At 40.3% G+C, this 16629-nt stretch overlaps 1 pseudogene; it reads left to right on the top strand.

Moving 5' to 3' along the window:
- Positions 1 to 15917: 15917 nt before the first annotated feature.
- LOC140916558 (histone H2A.J-like) lies at positions 15918 to 16307 on the top strand (annotated as a pseudogene).
- Positions 16308 to 16629: the final 322 nt, after the last annotated feature.

The raw sequence follows: 16629 nt of genomic DNA, 5'->3' as shown, positions 1-16629 counted from the left end.
AGCTCTGTGCCTTATACTATAATATCCCCAGCAAACAAGATCGCCTAAAAGGCCAGCACCTGTGCTTTGCTAGCTCTCCAAGGTCTGTGACCAATGCATTGCCCACAAAAGTTGCAACACAACTCCTTCCAAGTAAAAAAAAAAAACATTACAGGGGTGGAAAAAAAAACACTAAACAATAACCTGCATGCATGCTTAAAAGGTCAGCCCCCAAATCCAGCCTAGGGTAGGTTTCAGTCCTTCAAAATCAACAACTGGGTTTCCCCCATGGTCACAAGTTTATCAGTCTTAGATCCAGAACCACAAAAAATGCTGGGCAGGTCAGACATTTCTTTATATAGCTCAGGCTTTTTACCTTCACCTTCTGAAACAGATAATCAGCAAACAAAGACCCTCTCCTCCAGGGTATCTTCACAAGGCCTTTCTTAGGCCTAAATGGAGCTGGGGAGTTTGCATTAACCTTCCTATCTAGGAGTTCCCCAGGAACTCCACGTAACATCTCAAGAGTCCACACCTGTCTCAATTCCCAAGTCTTACATCTTGCATATATTTCCTCCCATCTGCCCTACCCCATCCAATTCCAGTCCCCACTAAACTTCCTGAAATAGCCTTGAAAGACCTTATTGCAGTGAATTGCCATAACTGACAAGACACAATGACCATCTGTAGATACATGACAATGCAATAACAACAAATACTCATTAAGGGGCCTTATTCAGCAGAAGAGATTCTCATAGCCTTAAAGAGGTCCACTTCCTAGACACTACAGTGCTAATAAGTGATGGTCACATAAACACCACCCTATACCGGAAACCTACTGACCACTATACTTACCTACATGCCTCCAGCTTTCACCCTGACCACACCACAAAATCCATTGTCTACAGCCGAGCTCTAAGATACAACCGCATTTGCTCCGATCCCTCAGACAGAGAAACACCTACAGGATCTCTATCAAACATTCTTACAACTACAATACCCGCCTGGTGAAGTGAAGAAATAGATTGACAGAGGCAGAAGGGTACCCAGAAGTCACCTACTACAAGACAGGCCCAACAAAGAAAGTAACAGAATGCCACTAGCTGTCAGCTACTGCCCCCAACTAAATTCTCTCCAGAGCCTCATCAAGGATCTACAACCTATCCTGAAGGACGATCCCTCACTCTCACAGACCTTGGGACACAGGCCAGTCCTCACTTATGGACAGCCCCCCAACCGGAAGCAAATACTCACCAGCTACTACACACCACACAACAAAAACACCAACCCAGGAACCAAACCCTGCTACCATACCCTGATGACAACTCTGTTCACATATCTATTCAAGAGACACCATCATAGGACCTAACCACATCAGCCACACAATAAGGGGTTTGTTCACCTGCACATCTACCAATGTGATATATGCCATCGTGTGCCAGCAATGCCCCTCTGCCATGTACATTGGCCAACCCGGACAGTCTCTACACAAAAAAAAAATAAATGGACACAAATCTGACATCAGGAATCATAACATTCAAAAACCAGTAGGAAAATATTTCACTCTCTCTGGTCATTCAAAAAACAGACCTAAGAGTGACAATTCTTCAACAAAAAACTTCAAAAACAGACTCGAATGTTAAACTGCAGATCTGGAATTAATTTGCAAACTGGACACCATCAGATTAGGCCTGAATAAAGCCTGGGAGTGGTTGGGTCATTACAAAACCTAAACCTAGTTTCCCCAATGCTAATTGCCCCCTACTGTTACTCAGACCTTCTTGTCAACTGTCTGAAATGGGCCACTCTCATTACCACTTTAAAAGTTATTTTTCTCCTTTGGTATCCTGCTGTTAAGTGAATTCTCTCATTAGACTGACCTCACACTTGGTAAGGCAACTCCCATCCTTTTATGTATTTATACCTGCTCCTATATTTTCCACTCCATGCATCTGATGAAGTGGGTTCTAGCCCACAAAAGCTTACGCCCAAATAAATCTGTTAGTCTCTAAGGTGCCACAAGGACTTCTCATTGTCATAGCCTTCAGTGGTTTGCAAGCTCCAAAAGGCAATATATGGTAAGCTTGCAGAAGAGCACCTAACCTGGAGGAAGAGACTTTCAGCACCAGGGCAAGAAAAGTACAACCGCACATCCATGAGATGTGCAGCTGCTTGGGTACATAACTAATATATTTGATCCTCCTACCCCCCCTCACCCCAAGGACTATGGAATCTCAGCTTGGCTTCTCTCAGCCCCGACACCTTCAGAGAAAGAAATGGTCCAAAACAACACATCTTAAGATAGGGATATTGCACTGATTGTGGACATTGCTGTAGAAGACTAGAGTATTTTCATAATGGTCCATGCTCTCTATTTCCACCCTCCTAGGGCTATACAGTCACTGGGTGTTGCTACAACTGCACAAGAGTGGTAACCTCTCATATGGAGGCTGAAGAGTTTTTACTGGAATCATTACCTTGTCAATGTTATTGTTGCCCCTTTGCTGAGGCATAGCATATTTGGGGGCTAAACAGGTCACTTTCCTATTTGGACCAAATATTTAGTGTTGTTTGTTTACAAGTGTATACAAGTCTTGTTCCATTGCACACAGAGGTGGTAAACTGCATACAGGCAACTGTCTTTTTCCAAAAGCCTCACATAAGACATCATTGCCCTTCCCCAATAAACAGCTGTTTTGGGCCTCTATCTCTCTAGGGTCTCCCACCAATTTACAGGTTCTTAGTAGTTCTCTCCCTGTTCCAGTGCCTGAGGTTTACACCTGGGAAGGTCTTCTCACTCAGAGCTTCTCCTCTTGGACCACATGGCCTTCCAAGACCAGCCTGATCATTAGCCCTCTCTGAGGGCAACTGCTTTTCCATACAAAGGAACCTCAGTGCTCCAGAGAAACCCACAGTGTTTTCTTAATGGACAATCTGAAGAAGTTACATCAGACCTCTAGTTGACAAGCCATTAGCACCTTGCACTATAAGGTTTTAAAGAGGTTCACAATGTTTCAGCAGTACTAACTCACTGAACAATAAGGGGACATGTTTGGATATTACACCCATGGGGGCTAGTACATAGGACATCACTGAACAACTCCAAGGTAAGCAGTTCCACTTACCATGGTAATACCCCCAACATATAAGCAAAGCAATCTTGATCTGGGACAACCCCTGTTGACCTCTTCTCTTAGCCCGAGACAGCCTGCATCTAGCTATGCCTTCCACAGCCCAGCCTTCTGGCAAGGTCACCTCTCTCCATTCCTGAGGAAACAAAAAAAGTCATCTAAAAAAAAAAATCCATACCAACTGCCAAACAAAAGAGATTTCTGCCTATCTCAGGCAGAGTTGACATTCTCTGCTCTAACCCCACTCTCAGGCACCACAGAGTCCTTTCCTTGCTCCTTTAGCTAACAGCTTTTCAGGCTTTGTTTCTGGAGAAGCTTCTTCTTAACAGATTTCTCCACTACTTCACCTCCCCATGAACTTTAACAGCTTCTCCTAGAGAAGCGCCTTACTTATTACAGACCCTATTCCAGGGTCTGACAACATAGGAACCTGATTTTCTCACTCACACTGTCTTCTTTCCTCTAAGTCTCTCCTCACCCTCTTTGTAATCCTCTCTGACCCTTTCACAGCTGGGATCACTAACTGTAACTGATCCACCAGATCAGGATCAGCTGGGGGATAACTGCTAACTCATAGGCAAGGCTGAGGCCAGTTCTCCTTAAATGGTCAGCTGGCCTGTGACAATATAGTGCCCTGAAATTTACACAAATTGAATTAAATCATAATCCTAATTTAATGTTCTGAGACATTAAACAATGTACATAAACAACCCATGTAATTTCATGCTTTATTTTGATGTCACTAGGAAATGTCAGTGGAATTGCAGCCTTATAATATACAGCTGGCCTTGGCTCCTTATTTCACCAGAGTTTTTGATTTTCATCCCTCAAATATATATATTACTTTTGAAGCAGTTTCTGACCGTAGAAGGAAAAAGGTATTTTTGAGAAAGGAGAAGCTACATGTAAATCACCTATTGCTATACTGTGACGTGGGATACAAGATTGGTTCTGATAATTGAAAATTTGATTTAGCTTGATTTATATTTTTCTCCAAAGATTCTATTGTTGGGTGGTCATATAAGGATTTACTAATTTAGCAGCCTAATCCAAAGACATTGAAATAAATGGCAAGATTCCATTTGATTTACATCCTGGGGGCAAATGTTCCTAATACTGTAGTTTGAGAAAACAGCGTCAAATTGAATAAATAAGTCAGAATAACCATGTTAGCATAGACAAAAGAGGTTGTGCCTAAGCTTTACTCAACAGGGAGGAAATAACTTTTATAATATCCCTTTGTAGCATGTCATTAAAAATACACTCTCACGACTCCTTGTGAACCAGTGGGGGGAAAAATGCACTGCACAGTGTCAAGAATCATAGTAATAATGTTGAAAAATGATTTGCAAATTCTGGTAGTGTGGGTGCCTAATTTGGTGGATTGATGCGTCTAAGTTTGTAGACAATTTTTCAGACTATTCCAAGGAACCTATTTACAGAAGCTACTTTGTGGGTCCTGATTTATTTCACCATATGCTTGGTGTTCTGAAATGTGTTCCCATGCTTCATTTTGTTTGAGAATATAGATTGTTTTTTATGCAAATGTGTATGGGTTCAAAGGTATTCAAATGAATGCTTTAGCAATTATTGCACCAGATTTGAGCTAACAGATATTATTCATTTTGTAAGCAATTGTAGAGTTCTTGGTTTGCCTTGCCTTGAAGCTTAGCTGCATACTGGATTAAGAAGTAATTCTGGAAGGATTTGAGAGCAGTTTTTCTGCCTATGTTATGAATACTGCACTTTCAAGTTTAATTTAAAAAATCCCTCATTATATACAATAAACTTGAAAGATTCATCTTTATGGTCTGTCTTCAACCAGTAAACTAGCAGAATGGTGGCCAGGACACCATTAGAGCACTTCTCCTTAATGATCATTTAAGTACATTTTGAAAATAAATAAAAGTCCATAAAGCAAAGTTCGTATCTATAGTGATTACTGTAATCTGGGAATAGCTGAACAACAGAAAAACTGAGGCCTACATTTACAAAATAACTAATGATTTTGGGAGTCCAACGTTAGACATCTTAAAAGGGCCTGATAATCAGAAAGTGTTCAGCATCCACGCTCTGAAAGTCCAGGGCCTTTAAGGTGTAACCTGTTCAGCATACCAAAAGTGAGCCACTTTTGTGAGCCTGTAAACTATTTCCCAAAAGCTGTGGGAGTCTGGCAAAGCAAGCCTGCTTTGCCGTATTGCCAACTTCGTTTTCTCCAGCTTGTGATTATGTGAAAATTTTAGTTTTAATTAAAAAATAGTAGGTTTGTATTTCTCATGGTAGCAGAGGAAAGTTCGAAAACACAATTAGAGTGTACCCTAAAGGTTCAAAACACAGAAAACATGAAAGAAGAAACCCACATTTGTTATACATAAAAATGAATAAATAAAAACTAACAAACAAAAAACCCTCATGATTTTTGGGAGGTCCCAACTCATGATTTTTAAATGCTGATGGCTGGCAAGGAAGAAGGGAGCGCTGCTGCTAAATGTAGGTGCTGCCACACACACAAAAAAATCCCCATCAGCCTAGAATGGGTTGGGTTTTTTTAGCCCTAAACCAGAGTTAGAAAGTTCACAGCATTTTGGCAAATTGGTATTTTTCTGGAGACTGCCATCTTTCACTTTTTAAAAGTGAAGTGTCTAGTACCTAAAATTAAAAAGAAAACTTTAAAAATTTGATCTAAGGCCTAGATCCACAAAGGTACTTAGGCACCTAAGTCCTGTTTTTAGGCACTACTGTGATCATGAAACTCATGGAACTAAATAGGTGCCACCTAACCCTGTAGGATCCTAAACTCATTTGGCCCCTATGCTTTTGCAAGAGTTCCTCAGCTACCTGTGTTTCAGCATCTGGGCATGTGTACCACTGCTTCACTGTAAGCATTCAGAAGCCTATTTCCCACCTAAACCCCAAAGCAATCCACAGCCTAATGCAAGGATAGGCCCCAATCCAGTAGGCATGCTTAGAGGATGCATAACTCCACACAAAACAGCTTGGGGAAGGCACTCTCTTATAAGCTTTAGTCCATGGTTTAGAGCACTTGGCCAGCATACAGGAGGCAACCACTTCAAGTTCTCAGAAAAAAGGATTTGAAGAGGGTCTCTCAGATGAGTGCCCTAGCTCCTGGGCTGTAAAGTCATTCTCAGGCTTTCTGGCTTGCTTAATAGTTAATTAAAGTAGAATAATCTCAATAGGAGAGACCGAGGGAGCCCCACATCAGAATTTTCTATAGTCTACTGGTTAGGACACTCATCTGAGTCATAGCAGATCCCTTCTCAAATCTGTTCTCATCAGAATCAGGGGGACTTAAACTGGGTGTCTCCCACATCCCAGGTAAGTGCTCTAACCACTGGGCTAAAGGTTATACGGGGTGTCACTGTCCTCCTCCCCACCAGTGTTTTGTGTGGAGTTAGATAGTCACTGAGCAAATATACCAGATCGACCCCTGCGTGTGTGTTAGATGGAGAAGCATCTATCCTCCCTTGGTTTGTGGATTACCAGCAGAGGTAAGCACCTCCCTCCAGCCCAGACTTAGGTGCCTAGCTCAGTAAGACAGGCAGGGTTTAGCACACACCCGTCTTGTCAGCATAGCCCACTGGCTAGCTTAGGCAGCCCCCTGCCTAGGGCATTGGTTTTGTGGACTGCATTCTAAGGCATCTGTTTCTCCCTATTCATTGTACAGGGAGCCTCAGCACGGAATTGCAGCAGTGGTCCTGTGATTTTCTAGGCATCTAAAAGTTTAGCACTGTGACCTGAGCTTCACGCTGCCTAAGTCCCTTTTGTGGATTCAGGCCTAAGTATAACCATTAAAGTGTTGTCTGCCTGACTCTGCAGAGTGTGGAGTCATTTCAAGGGGCTGCTAACTCTCAAGACTAATGATGATATTTAAATGGTAACCTTAACTATTTCACTGCTGATCAACACAGACAAAGGAAGTTGATCTGAAGTTCTATAGTGCGTGGAATCTTATCTTGACATCTTAATTTGTGTCCTGCAGTGGATGAAGGTGGGTTTGTGGGTAGAGTTTGAGAGATTATTACTATTTATTTTAATTCATTTTACCCCCTGCCATAAATAGAGCACAACACTCACAATGTTTGAGTCCAGTCCTTGTTTCAAACCCCTAAATTCAAGTGCATGCATAATTATATCATTTCTTTGCCCAACCCTACTATCCATACGACATGCTCTTTAATGCTTTCTTTCTAACAAATGAGGCTATAACAATTAGCAACATTTGCCTTAATTACATTTCATGTCTTTTATTTTCATAAAGCCACTTACTTTAAACCCCAAGTCATTTTATGAGTTCTCATCCATTTATGTTCTTATATTTTCATTCTAATTGTAAACTGTGCTTTTTATAAAGGTCTCTGTTTAATTATAGGGGGTATGGCAGCAGTCACGTTAGTTTAGGTTACAGAACTATTTTCCTTGTTCATTTTTTTTTAATCAATGTTGAGGTTTAAATCAGGATGAAAAGTTCCAAAGTTAGTTTCTGCCCACAGATGCTTTTTAATAGTTTGACCAAAACATAAAATAAAATCAACTGACAGTTTTGTGGGGGAGGGGGGATACGCATTTCCCGTTACAAAATTCCACTTGTGATTTTTCTTGAACAGCCCTATAGCTGAAAAAAGCAACTAATCGAAAGTTGAACTTTGTTATGGAAGTAGCCTGCACTGAGAAGAAGTACCTTTCATTTTTCTAAAGGCAATTGGTTTTGATTTGACTTAGTTACAAGTATAAGCCTTTGAAAAATAAGTACCATCAGCAAAGCTTGTAAATTGTGCATTTAGGGATGAATCTAAAGCCTAGCGAAGCCCAAAGAAGTCTTTCTACTGACTTCAATTGACTCTGGAGCAGGATTATTGTCCACGCATTTGGAGCGCAGCTAGCTGCAAAGTAAAAATTCTAGTAACATATAGCTCCAAATCAGCAGGAACACCTAGCGTGGAAGGAAGGGATCCTGAGCAAACTGTAAGGTAGAAAGGAGTATTGTGTGTGTCCCCTACATCTTTTTCTTCTAGTTCCTAACTAACTAGACTAGATGCTCTAGAGAAACTGCTTCTCTGCAGGGATATCTTGGAATCCTTAGAGTACAGGAACAGCCACCAGCACAAATCAATAGTCGTTATAGGCCAACATTTTGTCTCCAGTGACCCTTCAATGGAAAGTGCAAGAAACCTTTTGTGGACAATTATGACATAGCCTCTTATTAGGAGAGGTTACTTCCTACCTGGATCAGTTAGTGGATCTGACTGGATCTATAGATGACCTCATTATCCATAAATGTCTAATCCGGGTTGTTTTTTTAATTCTGCTAAGCTCTGGGCCTAAATGATATCTCATAGTAATGAGTTTCTAAGGTTAATTATGCATAATTTTAAAATGTTTCCAAAATCCTTTTGTTCTCCTATTAAGAGCAAGAATAAATAGGAAAACCCAATTTACGATCTCTACATCATTATTTTTACGCCTTTATTGGATCCTTTCTTGTTGTCTCCTCAGAGAAGTAAGGCATCCCAGTCATTTCAGACTCTCTTCATATGGAAACCGTTCTATGCTTCTCACGATTTTCATCATCTGTCTCTGAACCGCTTCTATTCTGCTTAGGAATGGTTCCAGATTTTCCTGTATATATTTGGTCTCTATAATGCCCCACACTTTGTCTGCCTTGCCAACGTGCCCCCGAAGAAAGCATGGAAAAGGAATTCAGTAAGGTAGAAATTCATAGAACTTCCTTACTGAATTTCCTAACATTCATCTTCTCAGTGTTTTATCTATGGGAGAGGAGTAGTTAGGAAAAGAGACTCTTTCCTATTGCCCTGAGACAGAGGAACAAGTCAACCAAAAGTCAGATAGATCGAGCTTTACATGTTTGCTTTTAAACCAAATGATTGCTTAATGATCTGTGCTGTATACATGAGATATCCATAATCCAAAGGAAAGCCATGGTTTTTGAAAAAAAATTTAAAAGATCTTTGAAAAAGAAAAAAAGCTGTTTGGATGGATTAGTGAAACACGACTATTTTTTTAATCAGGCCACAAGTACTTTAACAAATGACCATAATAAAAGCTCTTCACGGTGAGAAACATAGTCAAACTGGGAGTCAAAGGTTATAGTGAATAAAGCTGTCTTTATGGAGTACAAGCCACAGCATTTTGTTCCTTCTGTTTAAAAGCTAGCTACACCATCTGGACACTGGAGAGAATTCATACACATTTCAGGCAACTACATTTTATGACTAGTGTGGGGTCAGAAAGGCAAGTTCTGCTACCTACCCTGCCACATGTTAGCACAGTAACTTACAAGACTGAAGATTAGTGCGTTTGTTCTTCCTTGATTTATTTTACATAACAAATCCCTCCCAGCAACATAAAATAAATTAGTGCAACCAATTTGTTGACAGGTAAGGATTCTTTCTGCATTGTAATAATAGGTTCAAAGAAGTAGTCCTTGTTTGCCTTCCGAGTCATTCTACCTTTTCCTCTTTGTAACTGGATGATGTTTGTTTCACTATCATTCCAGTTTATGATAGATTTACTATTTACTGAATTCTAGCAGGTCTGATTGTAGTAATCTTTCAAATTCCAACACAGTACTACAAAGCAGAAAAAGAAAACTTTCTGAAATCAACTGATTGACAATAAACCTTTAGAAGCCAATGTATTGGTACACTAGGCTAGAAAATTAATGTCAACTTTCTGCAGCTATGGTGTCTGTTTCTGTAGATTTTAAACCCAGCTGCCAGTTGAGTTTGAAAATTAATTTCACACATTTGAATCACTACATCATGAGTAAGGTGATCAGAATTCTTTTGTAATAAAATCTCAGAAGCAGGAAAGGTCTAGTTTTACAAACCAGAGATATAAAACAACAGGATTATTTGTATTATTATTATGAGTCTTTTGTACTTATGCAGTCCCTTTTTGTAGATGGATCACTAAGCACTTTATAAATAAGTAATCTTTCTAAAAAAGAAAAGGAGTACGAGTGGCACCTTAGAGACTAATCAATTTATTTGAGCATAAGCTTTCGCGAGCTACAGCCCACTTCATAGGATGCTCAAATAAATTGGTTAGTCTCTAAGGTGCCACAAGTGCTCCTTTTCTTTTTGCGAATACAGACTAACACGGCTGCTACTCTGAAACTAATCTTTCTAACACCTCAATAAAAGTACCAAGTATTATGTGTATCCAATTTACAAAGCGTGAAATGGAGGTACAGAGGGGATGACCACGACATTTCAAACCTGGGTGTCCAACGTGATGTCCATTGGAACTGTCAGCTTTCAGCAGAGATGGAAAAAAATCAGGATCCTTATTTTGGTGTCTGAATATACATTTAGAGGTCTAAATGTAAATCCTCAAGATAGAAAAGTTTCCCAGTATCACTCAGTAAAATGAAAAAGAAAATAGGATCTACAACTCTGGTCCAGACTCCAAATCACACATAGCAAAGAGCTCTACCTTAATATAAAATATTAAGTGGTGTGGCAAGGCACCTTCTTCACCTCACCAGACACAGTGTTTCCCCCTTTGGCGGTGGAGACCTGGAGTAAATCAGGCCCACTCTGGAGAGTTTTTATTCTTCACTGGAGTTTTTAATTCTTCAGCATTTACAAGGTAAGCCTCGGGGTAGACTCCAGGAGTAATTTTCAGCCAAACGGAAAGAAACAAGTTTGTAACACACAAAAGGAATACCTCTTCCTGCCCATCTCTGGAACATTACCTCGTTATGCTGGCCTCTGGGTGCCAGTCCTTCCCCAAACAGTCTGTTAGCCTGCTTGCTTCCCCTTTAGGGTGGAAAGCAGCCTTTCACCTCAGAGAAGCCTTTCCCACAGATGTCATTAGTGGTATATCAGAATTTAGAACAGACCCATCTTATTATCTTAGGCCCAGAGCTGCACAGGAGACCCCTACACACGTGTGTGGATCAAATGGCAGGATTGAGGCCTCAGTTCTAAACAGCCACGTTTGTTTAAGCACTGTTTGCTAGCCCCATGTTCCAACCATGATATGAATGTAAGCAATGGAAGCATTGATCATAGTAATAGTAGATTCCAGTATAAAGTTAGTTTTACCTCTTGTATGAAAAGTTAACCTACACCCTCACTATGTCCCTCCATTGGTTTGTACATTCCCATAGATATCAATAGACTGTCAGGACATACAATGCAAATCAAATCAGTGGTAGGAATTGGCCATTTGGAGTATGTTACTCTGAATGCTGATTGGCAAATATTTAATAAAAGACCACAATATTGAAACACAGTGGCAAAATTTAATGAAGAAAGATATTCTTTTTGCTTTTATCAACTTGTGCAGTAAACACAGGGGTAAATATTACCCTTACCTCACTGAGGTAGTACAGGATGTAAGTCAGAGCAGAATCTGGCTGTTTGATATTAACATTATTTCAAATAATTCTTTACACACTACTGAGATCTTATTGAATGCATAGAGCTTATTGAATGCATAGGCAAAGTTCAGCTTTAGACAGAACAAAAGTAAGTTCCGGTTTCTACAGCCATTGTAATTTAGCCCTCTTGCACATATTAATGCGGTAATACAAAATAATATATGTTTTAATTCAGGACGCTGCAGAAAAGAGAATCAAGTCTTCTAAAATGGCATCTAAAACTGCAAAGGGTAATTTTGCTCCTGTGTGTTTTCATGCCCACATTTTTTCAAAATCTCAAATTTGCATCCACAGGTTGAGTACAACCTGCATAACCACCTAATCAGCTCAGACTATCATACAGATGAAAGAATCATAGAAGATTAGTGTTGGAAAAGACCTCAGGAAGTCATCTAGTCTGACCCCCTGCTCAAAGCAGGGCCAACCCCAACTAAATCATCCCAGACAGGGCTTTGTCAAGCCGGGCCTTAAAAATCTCTAAGGATGGAGATTCTACCACCTCCCTAGATAACCCATCCCAATGCTTCACTGCCCTGCTAGTGAAACAGTTTTTCCTAATATCCAACCTAAACTTCACCCACTGCAGCTTGAGATCATTGCTTCTTGTTCTGTCATCTGGTACCACTGAGAACAGCCTAGCTCCATCTACTTTGGAATCCCCCTTCAGGTAGATGAAGGCTGCTATCAAATCCCCCCTCACTCTTCTCTTCTGCAGACTAAATAATTCCAGTTCCCTCAGCCTCTCCTCGTAAGTCATGTGCCCCAGCCCCCTGATCATTTTTGTTGCCCTCCATTGGACTCTCTCCAATTTGTCCACATCCCTTCTGTAGTGGGGAGGCCCAAAAATGGACACAATACTCCAGATGTGGCCTCACCAATGCCGAATAGAGGGGAATAATCACTTCCCTTGATCTGCTGGCAATGCTCCTACTAATGCAGCCCAATATGCAGTTAGCCTTCTTGGCAACAAGGGCACACTGTTGCCTCATATTCAGCTTCTCATCCACTGTAATTCCCAGGTCCTTTTCTGTAGAACTGCTGCTTAGTCAGTCAGTCCCCAGCCTGTAGCGGTGCATGGGATTCTTCTGGCCAAAGTGCAGGACCCTGCACTTGTCTTTGTTGAACCTTATCAGATTTCTTTTGGCTCAATCCTCCAATTTGTCTAGGTCACTCTGAACCCTATCCCTACGCTCAAGCATATCTACCTCTCCCCACATCTTAGTGTCATCTGTGAACTTGCTGAGGGTGCAATCCATCCCATCATCCAGTTCATTAATGAAAATGTTGAACAAAACTGGCCCCAGGACCGATGCCTGGGGCACTCCACTTGATATCAGCTGCCAACTAGACATCAAGCCGTTGACCACTACCCAGCTTTCTACCCACCTTATAGTCCATTCATCCAATCCATACTTTTTTTAACTTGCTAGCAAGAATACTGTGGGAGACCGTATAAAAAGCTTTGCTAAAGTCAAGATATATCAGGTCTACCGCTTTCCCCATATCCACAGAGCCAGTTATCTCACCATAGACGGCAATCAGGTGGGTCAGGCATAACTTGCTCTTGGTAAATCAGCAGCTGTTGACTGTTCCTGATCACCTTCCTCTCCTCCAAGTGCATCAAAATTGATTCCCTGAGGACCTGCTCCATGATTTTGCCAGGGACTGAGGTGAGGCTGACCGGTCTATACTTCCCCAGATTCTCCTTCTTTCCTTTCTTAAAGATGGGCACTATATTTGCCTTTTTCCAATCGTCTGGGACCTCCCCCGATTGCCACAAGTTTTCAAAGATAATGCCCAATGGCTCTGCAATTACATCAGCCAACTCCCTCATCACCCTCGGATGCATTGCATCCAGCCCCATGGACACTTGCATGTCCAGCTTTTCTAAACAGTCCTTAACCTGTTCTTTCACCACTGAGGGCTGCTCACCTCCTCCCATACTGTGCTGCCCAGTGCACACAGGCTGAAAGTGCAAACGTTTGAACATGTAAAATTGTGCCTCCTGTTTCAGAGGTGTTAAGACCCCTTCTGGGGAAAAAAAACTGCCCTTCAAGTTTGTCTCTGAAGATAAAGTAAAACAGCAAAAGCCCTAGTCCTGTAGTCAGATGAGATTTTGCTTGAGTATGGACACCAGAATCAAGTCCAATATTTGGAAATGTTTTTGCAAATTATTTTTGCAAGTGGGACAGTCACGTATGGGTACTGGAAATCACTGTTTGCAAGGGAGATTCTTATGCAACCACTAATATGCTGCTTTTGCTTGTTTGATCTATTTGGCAACTATGATTGTTGTCTAAAAGCTCAGTTTACTTTCATCTAAACAAAACAAAGATCAAATCTAGCTTTGATGTTAAGCAAACTATGACATATGTGGCCAGTACTATTCGTGCATCCTTGCAGCTAGACATTTATTATAAGGCACAGTTTACATACTTGAAATTGAACTTTGCTCCATCCTTAATTACAGATAATAATTTTAGTGACTGGGTTATTGGAGCAGATAGTGTTTAATTCAATGCATTAAAAACCTATTATAGTCCTGCATCATAAAGGATTAATAATTGCATTGTTATTAAAACATGCCTTCCATTCTGATTGTGCTTAACTCCTTTTCTGTAATCCATGTAATGGAATAATATTGACAGTAAAGCTAAAGGTTATATGGACAGCAAAATGTCATGTGTTAGTATTATACAACACAGAAAAGGTTTCAATTTACAGATTTCATTATCAACTGGATTTATGTTCAAAATGTCTAATCTGTCCTTTTTATGTGGGAATCCTGTGTTGACCTTCATTATCTCTAGGCAGATTTAAACTGTGTATGATGTTGCTGTTTAATCAGCTTTATTATAGCTTTCCTAAAAACAGTCCAGAGGGTTATTGAGCTCCATTCCAACCAAATTCAAAATGATGATTTTTCCCCCCTTCCCGTTCCAACAAGGCTTTTCATAGATTTAGTGGCTGGCTAACAATATATCCAATTCTTACACTACCTTTGAACATAGACAAAACTGTCAAACTGTGATCATCTAAAAAGCAGAGACTTAAAGTGTGTTTCCACATGCTTCAAACGCAGTCATCAGAAATCTCCTACTGTACTTCTAGGAGTGAAGCAGTACAAAAGTGTGATCAAAGTGATTGATTCTCCTACCAAAATGAGACTCAAATAAAAAGGCAATTTATGGAGGTCACTTTTTCAATGTAATCACAGCATATTATTACAAATAGCAATATACTAAAGAGAGGGTTCTCTGCAAGTAGGTGTCTGCAGGAGATCCTCTATTTATTCATTACCCGATGAGTAACCCAAAACAAAGCAATTCACCAAAAATTTTATTTATATAATTCCCTAAAATATTGCCTCTGGAAGAAAGGGGTTGGAACTAAATACTAACTTGAATTGACAGTGCTGTAAAAAAAGAAAATAAATAACCTTCTGCTTCAAATAGTCTATCTTAAAAGAATGATATGATATATACAGATCAGACACATACAGATGTGAGGGACAACAGGAAAGGGCCAAGGAGAATCAGTAAAGGTAATCCAGTAACTTGCTCCAGATCCTCAGCCAGTATAAACTGGTGTAGAACCAGTGGCTTCCATGAATCTATGCTGACTTACACCAGGTGAAAACCTAGCCCATTATGTTTATATTTTAATTTTATTTTATTATAACTATATAACAAAAAAACTGCAGAGTTGCTAAGTTACATGCATGCTTAAGATATAGGCAGCCAATCCTATGATCAGATCCAAAAGTATTTTCAAGAGTGTGTCAGTTAATTAGGAGCCCAAATTCCATTGACTTTCACGGAGGTTAGTCACTTTTGAAAATGGGGCGTAGACACTTTTGAAAATTCTTTGTGTGTCTATAGAAGGTGAGATACCAAGATGCCGAGTTTGAAGTTGATGGAATTAACCAATTTTCACCAGCTGAGAATCTGACCCACTGTTCAGCACTTCTACACAACAGAAAGCAGCATATAGATTTTTCTAACCAGTGACAAACACCTCCCACAAACGTCCTTTTAATCAAAATATAACAAACAGAATACTTTTTACAATATAGCATCTTCCTATCACATATTCCCTTTACACAGATAGTATTTTTATTATTCTCAGAATAATGGATGCTATGTAACTATGCTCTCAGAATAGCTTTTGATTAGCTCCCTAACCAATAGCATCCCTTTGTATATTGAAAGGAGAAAATCATGCTTTGAGAACTTTTTTCCCAGATGATGGTTCAAAAGAACAGGTGAAAATGCTTAAATTGTTTCTCTCATTTTCAGCTAGATGTATTTATTGAATACCCGTCAGTAGGACAGCTTTTCTGTTTCTTCATAGTGAGCGATGTTCAAGCACTACTTACAATGTCAGGTTGAGGAAAGCAGGGAGGTAAAGTGAGGTCCAAGGCTAAATCTTGCTCCTAGTGGGCTGGGCTGCAGTTCCCCAGGGGCTGTATGCACTGGCTACTTTGGAAAGAGAATTATGCTGAGCAAGTAGGGGCTGAAGCCACGGTCTATATGGCTACGATGCTAGAGTATCTGACCACTGAAATTCTGGAGCTGGCTAGCAACGTTGCTCAGGATAATAAGAAAACCAGGCTAATCCCCTGTCACCTGTAGCTCGCCATCCATAATGATGAGGAGCTCAACAAACTACTGTGGAAAATTACAATTGTTCAAGGTCATGTCTTGGCCAACATCCAGGCCTTGCTGCTGTCCAAGAAAATTGAGAGTCACAAGGCCAAGAGCAAGTAAAACCTGCCAAGAGGAAATGGGAATCTTTACTCGAAAAAGCTAGGACAGCTTGAGCATTCTGTTTACCTTTGTGTTGACTAAATAGGTTCTGTAGATGTTCAGAGTAGCTGCCGGTCTAATTTTTAAGGGATCTGTTTCATAAAACTTGTCTCAGTTCTTGGGCCCAGTGGTTAGATAACTGCTCTTTGCTCATGAAACAGAGAGACAAGTTAAAATACAAAAGCTACCTCTGGCATTATCTCATTTACTGTACCAGAGATTCTAAATTACACATTCATTTTTTATGATTCCTGATGAGAGAGAAACCTAGAGGAATCACAAA

This window comes from Lepidochelys kempii, chromosome 8 (genome assembly GCF_965140265.1).
Source record: "Lepidochelys kempii isolate rLepKem1 chromosome 8, rLepKem1.hap2, whole genome shotgun sequence".
Lineage (NCBI taxonomy): Eukaryota > Metazoa > Chordata > Testudines > Cheloniidae > Lepidochelys > Lepidochelys kempii.
This window is presented reverse-complemented; position numbering and strand designations above follow the sequence as displayed.